At 38.8% G+C, this 9,101-nt stretch overlaps 1 non-coding gene across 1 annotated transcript; it reads left to right on the top strand.

Moving 5' to 3' along the window:
* Positions 1–8,551: 8,551 nt before the first annotated feature.
* Positions 8,552–8,683, top strand: LOC114610411. Its single transcript, XR_003709685.1, has one exon. It is a non-coding gene; the product is annotated as a small nucleolar RNA SNORA17 (small nucleolar RNA).
* Positions 8,684–9,101: the final 418 nt, after the last annotated feature.

The raw sequence follows: 9,101 nt of genomic DNA, 5'->3' as shown, positions 1-9,101 counted from the left end.
GCTATGAGCACAGAACTACATATAACAGGTGCTGTGAAGAGGACACAACCTCCACTGTTCATGAAGACTGCTATGTGTCACATGTACAAGATTTAGAACACCCATAGTTTGATTTGCAGTGAAAACACTCAGAGAATGGGACACATGCTGCAGAGTCTCTGAAACAGAGTTCTAAAATTTATAAAACAAGGTGTGGAAACAAGAAGATTGCTCAGCAGGTAAAGGTACTTACCACCACACCTAATAGCTTGATTTGAATCCCTAGTACACACATGGCAGAAAGAGGATACCAGTCCCTACATACTTCCCTCAGTCTGTGACATGCACACACACCATGGGACCATGTGTCCACACACACATACATAAGTGAATGAATGCATACATAAACAAGAGGTGTTGTGTGGACTAGTCCAAATATCTTAAGAAAAATCTTCACCTCAATTAGATTGTTGTAATTACATGCATAAACATATGTTCTGATCTTATGGCATAGTAACAAACTGAGAAGGCTTTCTTTGTGAAGCTGATTTTCTCCTTCCATCATGTGGATGCTAAAAAGTAAACACAGGTCATCAGGCTTGGTGACAAGTGATACTAACTGCTGAGACATCTTGCCTACCTTGTGTTTATTGTTCTAATTGAGAGATCTTATGTTTTACTTTTGTTTTTAATCCAAAAGCACAGAGATGAGTTATTGTCCCAAATACACTGCAAAAGAGAAATTATGATATAATAAAACACAGTAAAATTATACTTCAATCTTAGGATTCCTTTACATACTTTTAAGTAAGCTCACTGGTTTTAAAATATTTAAGTGTATTTTACCTAGACTTATTTTGGTCAAAATAAGACCTGGCCTTTCAAACAAAAGCATATTGAAAATATCTTAGTGAGTTATTGTTTTCTTGATGTTCCATTATTTTATTCTTTATATATTCTAGATTCTAACCCTCTATCAGATAAACAAATATTTTCCTCTTCTGTAGGCTGCCGTTGTGCCCACATGATGGTGTCCTTTGCTATATAAAAGCTTTTCAGTTTCACAAGATCCCATTTATTAATTGTCATTCTTAATCTCTATGACTTCAATGTTCTATTCAGAAAGTCCTTTCCTGTACCAATGAGTTCAAACCTGTTTCCCACTTTCCTGTCCATCAAATTCTGGGTATCTAGGCCTATGTTGATGTCTTTGATCCAAAATGGGATATATAACTGAACAGAGAATTCTGAAAAGATGAAACACAAATGGGTGAGAAACTCTTGAAGAAATGTTCAACATCCTTAGCCATAAGGAAAATGCAAATTAAAATGACTTTGAGATTTCCTCTTTTTTTTTCCTTAAAGATTTAATTTATTTTATGTACCTAAAATATACACCATCACTGTCTTCAGACACACCAGAAGAGGACATCAGATCCATTACAAATAGTTGTGAACCACCATATGGTTGCTGGAAATTGAACTCAGTACCTCTGGAAGAACAGTCAAGTGGTCTTAACCACTGAACCATCTCTACAGCCCCCCCCCTTTTAAGATTTATTTATTTATTTTATGTATGTGAGTCACTCTCTTCAGACAAAACTGAAGAGGGCATCACAACCCATTACAGATGGTTGTGAGCCACCATGTGGTTGCTGGGAATTAAACTCAGAACCTCTAGAAGAGCAGTCCCTGCTCATGACCACTGAGCCATATCTCCAGCCTCAAGATTTCCTCTTACTCTAGTTGGAATAGCCAAAAACAATAAAATAATTGACAGTTCATGCTATCAGGAAAAGAGAACATTTATTCATTGCTGGGGGAAGGGCAAACTTATACACCCACTATGGAAATCAATGTGGAGGTTCCTCAGGACACTGAGAATTGATCTTCCTCAAGATGCAGCTATACACTCTTGGACATATACCCAAAGGGCTCTCTATCTTACCACAGAGATACTTATTCATCTATATTCATTTTTGCTCTATTCATACTACCCAGAAATTGTCTGAAAGAGACTAGATGTCTATCAATTGAAGAATGGATAATGTAAATATGGTACATTTATAAAATAGAATATTATTCCTCTGTTAAAAAATGAAATTACAAAAATTGCAGGTAAATGGATGGAGCTAGAAAACTAGTCATCCAGAGTGGGATTTACCAGACCCAAAAAGACCAAAGACAAAATAACAAATCTGGTGCCAGGAATGGGTTATATTGTGTTGAGTTGTTGGCCACAGGGTTCCCATGAAATACTTCAAACATCACAGCTATTGTAAAGGCTTATGACTGCTCTCTCCAACCTGATGGAAAGGCCCTGTTGATGAAGACAACATTTACTTACATTATTGACATGGAGAAGTCAAGCTGGTGCCCAACTAGAAGCTTAACTCCTCCTGACTAGTGGTTGTATTGCTAAAAGGTACTCTACATACTATTAAAGGAGAAAAGTAATCATCAATTTTATACAGCTACAAACCTTACAACCATGACCTGAACACAAGACATACTGGTGTAAGAGTGGCCCAAAGATTATTACAGTAACCATCCAATTTTTTAAAAAATTGGATTTAAGGACTACTCCATGAGATGGAACCCACACCTGAAACTGCTGAAGTGGCAAAGAACCTAAAACTAGAAAGATCATGGGCCTAGGGTAAAACCTAATACTGTTATTCTGCTAAGGGGACATAGGAATAAAATGACTTCTACTCATCCATAGAGCAAGCAATGTGTCACTCAACATCAACAGAGAAGCTGCTTCTTGCTATAGGTAGGAATTAACATAGAATCTACAAGCAGAGAATGTGCAGAGAATGAGAGACTTTGGGGCACTTAGTCCTAAATGGAATGTCTTCATCAAACCCCTCTCCTCAAGGCTCAGGGATCTATGTAGAAGAGGTGGTGCAAAGTTTATAAGAGCCAGAGGTGGTAGATGACTCCAAGGAAACAGTGTCTTTTGGACACAAAAGGAGCGATGTACATATGAACTCACAGAGATTGGCATCACCTACAACATCTGCTGTTGTGGTGTATACCTTTAATCCCACACTTTGGGAGGCAGAAGCAGGCAGATCTCTGAGTTCTGAGCTTGAGGCCAGATGGTCTACAGAGTGAGTTCCAGGATGACTAAGGATACACAGAGAAACCTTGTCTTAAAGATCCAATAAAATAAAATATATTGTCTTATATTACATTTTAAAATTCTGACCAAATTTTATTTAGAAAATTAGGTTATAGGCCTCAGGTGTTACCTGCTGACAATCTTAGTTTTTGAGTTGCTGAGGCATTAGAGGGATATGATAAAGAATTTCTCCTAAAAAAAAATGTATAGGCTTTTTAGGAATGGACCATCTACAATGTTAGGGCCTAAGATGGAGTTAACTTCCTTTTGAGTTTCCCTGGTTCCTTGGAAAGTAGAGGAGTCTAGGGAGCTACAAAGTCCTAGATATAAAGGATTTCAGTTGTTTTTTTTTTTAACAAACGAGATCTAGTTTAAAAATTATATTAGTAGTTGAGATTATTGTTTTAAGGAGTTCTCTTGCTCTATCTATCCCCCACGTTATATTGAATCCAGGCACCTGAGGTTGTCTGTCAAACTTTAGCCAGTGAGTCTAGTAGGCAGAAGAAGAGTTTCACATAATGACTTGCTGTGGAAAGAAGAGGAAATAGAAAACTACTAGCCTGATCCCTCCAGAACTGCATCCCCTGAGAGGGAAGAGAAGTGTGAATGTATAGATTTGGGGCATCCTCCTATGGAATCTTTCCTTAGGATATTAAACATCTTTAACCTCAACTTAGACTTTAGCCTTAGAACTACCCAGTTCCTCCATAATCTATGTCACTTTCTAGTCTTGGACACAGTCCACCTGGAGAACCTGTCTTTTCTCTATGAGCTTCTTGTGAAAGCCAGTGACACAGGAATTGGTTTACTGCCTGATGAGAACTGGTAGAGAAGCTGTATCTAGGGTTAGGAGAGATGGCTTGTTATAATCATTATGAGAAAGTGTACTGGAAGACCATCTGCCCATTGAAGTAAGTCAAGAAAATGTCATGTCTAATAGTGCCTTCCTTCTTGCAATTGCTATTCTATTCATGTGAAGAGATCTCAAGACTAAGGCAATTCTTATAAAAGAAAGCATTTAAGGGGGGGTCTTGCTTACAGTTTTAGAAGGTTAGTGCACAATAAACATATCAGGAAACAGACAGGCATGGTGCTGGGACAGTAGTTAAAAGCTTTACATCCTGATCTGTAGGCAGCAGGCAGAGCTTTTGAAACTCACCTTGGTGACACAGCTCAATGTTCCACCTTCAAATCCTTCTTGAACAGTTCTACTTACTGGGAACCAAGCATTTAAATGTATGAGCCTATGGTGGTATTCTAATTAAAACCATTTCTTTCCACTCCCTGGCTCCCATAGGCTTGTGGTTGAGGAACCAGGCAAACTCCATTTCATTCCTGAGAACTTTTTTTAGTCTATAGCTAAGTTTCCATTTACTGTAAAATTTAATTTACTGTTTCTCAGAACAGGGCTGAAACCCACACCATAACCATGAAATGTCCTGTAACAAACATTCCAGGAAGATTTCCTTAACTGTTTTGTAAAATCCTAACTTCCTGGTCTTGCTTCTGTAACTATGCTTGCTTGCAGAACTGTTTGCTCAATGAAAGAGATATGAAAAATTATCCCAGGGCTGACCTCTTGAAGCCCACCTTAGGGAAGATAGCCATTGGATTGGCTCTACTATATTCAAAATACAGCTTGCTTTGATTTGGCCATAATTTGCAGTTGGTGGTCTTCCTCCTCATATTCATGAGATTAACCATAGCCGTATATTATGCAAAATTCATTCCAACTTCAAAAATCCTCATACTCTTTCTCAGTCTCAAGACAATTTAAAAGGTCAAAGTCTCTTCTAAGATTCAAATAAATCTCTAATTATAACCCCATGTAAGAGCAAAAGCAAAAAATAAATCACATACTTCCAACATAGAGTGGCATCGAAAATATATTAACACTATAAAAGGGTTGGAGCAGGGCATAATGAAGAAATACTGGACCAAAGCAAGACTCAAGAAGGCAAACTCCAAGTCCAGCATTTCTAAGTCTGGTGTCAAAGCATTCTTTGGATCTCCCACTCCTTCTAGCTTTGTTGACTACAACACACTTTTCTCTCTTGGACTAAGTCTGTGCCCTGTCAGCAGCTCTCCTTGGCAGGTTTCCCATGGTTCTGGCATCTTCAATATCTCAGGTTTCCAGTGCAATTCAGGCTTTACCTTCGCAGTTTCACACAATGGCTTCTCCAGGTTTCTATCTAGGGACTCCCCTGCCACATATCTGGCCTCAGGAAAAGGTTCCAAAACTCCTTTACTCTTGCATCCTTTTCGACTCCAAACTCAGAACCAAGTGGTGAAAGTCACCAAGTTCTTCTGCTTGCTGGGACTGGAACCCAACTTTTTCTAGACTTGGATTTGTATAGGCTTTCTGTTGGTGGTGGGGGGTTTTGCTGTTTAAGCTTAAGCTTTCCTTTAGTTCCTTTTCACAAATTGGAAGTGTAGCTGAATGGAATCTTGCCCTAGGGTCATCGCTTCCTTTATTGCATTTTGAATCAGACTTTTATTTAAATTTTTATCTCCTTGACCACTGGACTTGACTCCAATATTATATTTTTGATGCTCTTTTTGTCCTCAAACTATACATTTTGCATATCTCTTTGCCCTACTTGCTCCTTTTCATTGTAAATCTGCTTAAGAGTGATCATTAATAACCATGTGACACAGTTAATACTAGGTTGTCTTGAAATTTCCTCTTCCAATCCATTAATCCAAAACTCTTCAATTTAGCCTGTGGCAGATGTTTCAGACAAAGGAAAAGCAACAACAAACTAACTAACAAAAACAAACAAACAAACAAACAAACAAACAAAAAACCTCTTCCCCTCTAAAACCTCTTAATCTAGGTCTACTTAGTTCAAATTGCTCTCAGCACTACTATCTTCTATTAGGAGGGCCCATTAAACCCCACTTAAAGCATTCAACTGCTTTTGTAGTCCAAAGTCCCAAAGTCTTCCTTATTCCAAACAACAGCATGGTCAGACCTGTCACAGCAATACCCCAGGTTTAGCACAGCAATATCATAGCCAGGAATATGGCTATACATAGGCAGACATGGTACTGGAAAAGGAGGTAAGAGTTCTACATCTGGATCTGCAGGCAGCAAGAGGAGAGAGACACTGAACCTGTCTTGGGCTTTTGAAACTTCAAAGTCCTCTCCAAATGACATGTGACTTTACACAAGGTCAAACATACTCCAACAACCCCACACATACTTCAACAAGGTCATCCCCTTAATCCTTCTAAAGTAGTTCCATTTCCTGATGACTAAGCATTCAAATAAATGAGCCAATGTGGTTCATTCTTATTCAAACTCCCACACAATGGTACCAACTTCTATCTTAGTTAATGTTCTATTGCTATAAAAAGACATCATGACCAAGACAACCTTTCTAAAAGAAAATTAGGGACTTGCTTACAATTTTGAGGGTTAGTCAATGATCATCAAGGTAGGAAGCAGACACACATGGATCAGTAGCTGAAAGTTTTAAATCCTGATGTGCAGAAAAGAAGGAGGAAGAGTGGGGGGGACTTTCTAAACCTCAAAGCCCACTCTCAATGACACACCCACTTCAACAAGGTCATATCCACTTTCGAATGAGGCTATACTTTCTAATCCTTCCCAAGACATTACTAACATTGGACCAAGCATTTAAACATATGACCTTATGGAGGCCATTCTTATTCAAACCACCATAGGTAGGAACTATAAGAGAAATACTTCGTGAGAAGTTTCAACAGTTTAATCCAATTAAGATGAGATTACTTTCTAATTAAGGGAAGAGTGGTATACCAGATCATATTACAGAAAAAAACAGGGTCTCAGAGTGCTTAATTGTATTAGCTTGAAATGGAAAGTACCCAGAGTTTAATAATAGATACTTAGAGAAGTCAAGATAGGGATAAGAAGATAGAAATCACTCATATTGTTTGTACAAACATTGGCCTGATAGATGCATGAATTAGCCTTACCCCAGGAAGGCCTAAATTGCCTGCCTTGCAACCTGGTTTTCTTGTCATAGGAATCTTTTGGCAGCAAACACTCAAATGGATTTTATTATCCATCAGATATCCAATGGTTTATGGCAGATAACAGAAGTTTTAAAACCAAAAGAAGCTGCCAAGCAAGGGTATTGAAGAGAGGAGCCTCTGTCGGGGAGGGATTCTGATTTCCTAGATAAAGTTTGATGCTTCTGTCTTTATTTATTTTATGTCTTTTAGTTATCTGCTTGCTTTTGTGTGTAAGCTTAAGAGCTACTCAAGCAAAAACAAACCACAAGAATAAATCATGTTCTTAATATTTAATTTTAGGAGTAGACATTCTGTAGCCCAGACACATGTAAAACTAAAGAAAAGCAAGAGTAAAAATTAAAAGGGAGAAAAAACCTTTTAACATCATAGGGTCTGAAGAGTTAGGTTCTGCCTTAGCAACAGTACCTTAAAGGAGAGGCAGGTTATCTTACCTGGTCATGGCTGGGGAGAGGCAATTGTTAACCATCCCCTTCTTGTTTCAAAATTGTCTTTCATGAAGTATCTAAGTGTCCAACTACAGCTACCTCCTATTTGCAAAGCAGGGAGAAATTAGTTTTCTAGCTTGCTTTGACAAAACTGATTAGTTCAGTTAATCATCACAGTCACTTACTTCAGTTGAAATGATCAAGGTCTAGAAAGCAATGAGGGAAATTTTCAGTGCAGGAACTGGAGATAATTTATGTTCTTGCCTCTTAAGACTGGCTTGCCCAGTGTTATTGGGAGTCAGTGTCTGGACCAGATATTTCAGATTCTTGGCTTCTTATTCCAGGAAATAAAATACAGGTAAATGCACATTGCATTGAGTGTAGTTTAAAAAGGATCTATAAAATTAAAAGCTAGATTAAAATCTATAACAAAAGGGTTAATAGTTAAAAGTCTATGTATAGATATCTTAATTTGCTATAATATACCACATATGTAACTTGTATTCAGTTCTTGTTTAGGAGAATGGTGTGTGCCTGGTAAACTCATCTTGCAGTACCTCGTGGATGGTCATCTTGCCTGATGATGTCACTGGATAGAAACAATCACATTGCTGGTGGCCATCTTTACCGAGATTAAATAGAGAACATGACATGTGACTTCACCTCTATCTTGGTTAAGGTGACCATGTGGTATAAACCAACTATGGCAACATCCATAAAACTTCTTAGTCCTATGGAGCCGGCTGCTTATCATTATATCTTTTTTTAGATTAAGGAGGCAGCACCAAGAGTCTCTAAGATGTTTTTGTTTTATTTTACTTTCCCTACATAAAGGAAGCAACAGCAGGCTTCTAAGATATTTTGGATTAGGATGGATTTTTGTACAATAAGTTTTATCCTGAGAATGAAAAATAACAGATGAAGACAAAGCCATAAACAATGTAAAAAATAGGACTTAAAAACAACATATGTTTGATGATAAAGGCTTTTAGAGTCACCTACTTCTAGAGGCATCGCAGGAGTGGCTACTGTGTCACAGGTACATCAGGAGGTGACAGAGAGGAGAGACACCATGTCTATACTCAGTGTTCTGACCTATGAATATCTGAATGATTAGTATCCTAACACTCCCTGAAAAAAGTGAGCCCAAGAAAGCTACAAGTCTGGTGCCAGGGGTCCAGGAGAGGGATCTAGCTCAATACAACCACCAGTCCAGCACCATGCAGGCTGAGACAGGTTCCCAAGGTAGAGAGTGAGCCAGAGAGTAGAAGAACCCCATCTGGAACCTTGGGCCCTGGGTGTGAGTGAGCCTGAGACAGACGACCCTCACATGGGGTTACTATGGAAGGCCTAGGCAAGGAGTGAGCCCAAGATGACCACCAGACTGGAGCCATGGGGCCTCGACAGGAAGCTAGCTTGAGATGACCACCAGTCTGATACCATGAAGGCCTAGGGGACAGACCATGTTCAAGATGGCCCCTGCCCAGTGCCATAATTCACGAGCAGGGTAAAGCACTCCTGAGACACCCCAAACACTTAGCAACCCA

Source organism: Grammomys surdaster, unplaced genomic scaffold (genome assembly GCF_004785775.1).
Source record: "Grammomys surdaster isolate TR1022 unplaced genomic scaffold, NIH_TR_1.0 126039, whole genome shotgun sequence".
In the NCBI taxonomy this organism is placed as follows: domain Eukaryota; kingdom Metazoa; phylum Chordata; class Mammalia; order Rodentia; family Muridae; genus Grammomys; species Grammomys surdaster.
This window is presented reverse-complemented; position numbering and strand designations above follow the sequence as displayed.